The 3,510-nt window shown below is 34.3% G+C and overlaps 1 long non-coding RNA gene across 1 annotated transcript; it reads right to left on the reverse strand.

Annotated features, from left to right (window-relative positions):
* Window positions 1–1,386: 1,386 nt before the first annotated feature.
* Window positions 1,387–2,979, reverse strand: LOC141637644 (uncharacterized). Its single transcript, XR_012541831.1, has 3 exons — window positions 2,789–2,979; window positions 2,633–2,693; window positions 1,387–1,490 (listed from the first exon to the last, which is right to left on the reverse strand). It is a non-coding gene; the product is annotated as an uncharacterized LOC141637644 (long non-coding RNA).
* Between the last annotated feature and the right edge of the window lie 531 nt (window positions 2,980–3,510).

Raw genomic sequence — 3,510 nt, forward strand, 5'->3', positions numbered from 1 at the left:
AATATGAATACGAATCACACATAGCCTTAGCATATAGATGCTAGACAATCGTGCTTATCATGTGAACAACAATATAACAACACATAGTCCTAGCATGCGAATACTAGACCGACTCATACTGCACTATCATGTGAATCACATAACATCCAGGAATCCAAACTCTATCAACCATAGCCGGCTTGCATCTCACCTTCTATGATTCATAGAATCATCAAACAAGAAAGGGCAATATATCAAAGACAGGCATAAGTTCTTAGCACCGTCAATAGTCACTTTGTAACTCAAGTCTATACCACGAGGTAGGGAAGGTAATCAAACCGGTATCTTGGCTCGGCCGGTTACTATTAAGAAAACATGGCCAAGAGACAACACAACCCTAGCCTAAAATCACAGCAGACCTAGACATGCGGATACACACCACCGCACCCAAGACTCACAACTTTTTTAAAACAAAGTGAAGTGAGTACCCTAAGGACACCACCGAAGGGTTGGCTAGTACTTAAGCTGACCCCATACTATCAAAATAAGTACCGGAGGTCATGCCCCAACTTGGATAAACATCCACTAGTCAGAACACAAAGGCTATCAAGCAAAGTGAACATATACTCGGAGACTATAAAGACCTATCTATGATGAAGGCCGAAATACTCACCCAGGACTTAGTCCCACTAGTCCCGACTTGAATACTTTAGCCCACACCACACACGACTCACCACACAAGTCAATTAAGTCATCCACTTAACCATAAGAGGGCAAAAAGTCCCACTTACCAACATGAATTCTAACATTCTATCATGTGAAAGGCTATATAATATTGTCTATTTAGCAGATAAACCAACAGTTCCTCAATAAGTACTCAATACTAATTTCCAATCCTAGCAATTCTAACAATATTTAAGGCTTTAGGGGAAACTAGGGCCATTTCTACAAAATAAGAAGCTATTTAAATTCAACTAACTAAATAAGAAGCTATTTAAATTCAATTAACTACACATGTGAAACAGAGATATAATAAATGGCCTAAAACAAGAAAAAGGCCGATTATCTAATTCATTCAACCGAATTTTTACCCGCAACCTGACCTGCGGACAGTGCAGGTCAAATTGCGGTGACCAATCACTCAATTAATCGACATCGCATCGGTCAAAGGGACTAAGGCTCGATTTTAAAGCACAATCAACAAAACATTACAATTATCACCATAAAATTCATTTGAGCCTATTAATTACAATTTCATTTTGTAAACTATCCTAACATGTGATAACTATTAATATGAGCACAATTTTACCATCCTTATTATCTTTACTACTAACATTATTCATTCACCTAAACACTTATCAGACAACAGGCACACATTAACTACTAATGTGACATTAATTCGTCGAGTAACTCGGAATAGTTACCTTAAGCTAGCAAAGAGACAAGCAATAAACTTGAGAAAGCTTCTAAAACCCAAAATTACTCTTCATCTTCAACCACATATGAGGCACCTAAAATAATTATGTGAAAGGACGATATTAACGAATTATCGTTATATAAAATATGAGACGGAAATTAATTTAATTATTTAAAATAAACCAAACTAGCGTCAAAACAATTTATAGATACGGCCCAACCTTATAAAAGTCACTCTCGTCCCAAAAATTAATTCAATCTCAACTCTCTACCCCATCTCTCTCATTACTCCGTCCTACTCATTACTCCGTCTCATAATATAATACTCCATAGTAACCAGATTTCCATCTCAAATTCAATATCAAAATCGTTAAAGTTCAATAATGAACTATGCTCTACACTTAGAGTACAAGACTCTAAGCTACTCACCCGCGAGTCGAAGGTCAAAGGAACGAAGATAAAGACACATGGTGGTATAATCTTATAACTAGACGATCTCATATTAACAAAAGGCTAGACCAACTCAATTAGTGAATTCAACTCAAACCTTCTCGACATACCCCATTAACCTACTACGACCTTATAATAACTTATGCACCTCATTTATTACTATCATCAAATAACATGTATAAGCTATTACAAGTCCAAAAGAAAATCAATTATCAATATTCTCCCTTCGTTCCGGTCATTTGTTAGACCTAATTAAGTGCGTCTTAAGCAGACTGTTGTATTAACAAAATAGATTAATAAAAAAAATCAACCCAGAATTTAATTACATCAGAAAAGTGGTGGGTAATCATGAAATTATCATATCAGTTGGTCTTCCATTTTCAGTGCTAGTTACATAATGTAAGAAATCATAGATACTAAATGACACTTCAAGACTCTAAGTCTAATAATTAGGTTAATAGTGAGCAATCTTGCACTTACTCGTCATTTCAAGTGCTGATATGGGGTAATAGTGAGCAATCTCGCACTACCCAAATACTCCAAGTCTAATAATTCTTTTAGTAATTAACTTACCCAACATGTATACACACTAGTCACACACTAATTTCCAACATAGTTGTGATAACACTCTTGCCTCCATTATCTCGTGATTTTCATATTACACACGGATTATAACCAATTCCTTAACACAACTCCGTTAGTCAATCCGTCTCACAATTAATTAACTTAACAATAGGAAATATAATAGCTAGTATTATAAATAATTCGAGTAACCTATCACCGTTACCTTTAACTCTCGAATTCCCGGGTAAAAACGTCCAAAGCACGAACCTTTCTTCAGTCTTCAACTAAAAAGGAGGAACAACGAGTTAATTAAGACAAGAAATCGAGTTGTCATTTAAGACGGTATTTTCGAACTTCTACAAAATAGAAGATTTCTTACCTTAAAAGAACGAGGAAAGGACAAGGAAGCTAATGGTACAAAAATTATCGAATTTGGTTGAGAAAGGAGGCGGGATCTGAGGTTTGAATGATCGGAAATGGTGTACGGAGGAGCTGTTGATTGTTGTTGCTGTTGTTTTGATAGAAGGATCAAGAAGAAAGAACAAAAAAAGAATAAAGGGGTGTGGGGTTTTGCGGGTAGTCATCAGTAACCACACAACAAAATATCTAATAAAATAATATATAATATATATATATATATATAATAATAATAATAATAATAATAATAATAATAATAATAAATGTATATAAATGTGGGGTGTGAGTGAGTGCGTGTATGAGTGTTGTTGAATTTTGATTGGTCGAGATTAAAGATAGTCTTACAAGTGGAAATGTGACGGTCTATAGCTAGACAGAAATTAAGACAGGAGATTATTATTATTACCGTCACTATTATTATCCGACCAAAAATACGTATACATTTATTATTATATGAATCATGCCTTAAAAATATAATTTAATCGTACGTATTTTTATAAAAATGAGCTTTTATATAATACGTTTATAAAAATCGTGTTTGACATAAAATTAATTAAATCGAGTAATTCAAAAATATATAATAAAGTGATTAAACGGTTTAATAAATTTTAAATGTCAAAAAGGGAAATTCGCGGGTGTTACAGTCTGCGTGAAAGATTTTGTTTCAAATGAGAAGATGGGGGC

The sequence above is a fragment of the Silene latifolia genome, unplaced genomic scaffold (assembly GCF_048544455.1).
Source record: "Silene latifolia isolate original U9 population unplaced genomic scaffold, ASM4854445v1 scaffold_124, whole genome shotgun sequence".
Lineage (NCBI taxonomy): Eukaryota > Viridiplantae > Streptophyta > Magnoliopsida > Caryophyllales > Caryophyllaceae > Silene > Silene latifolia.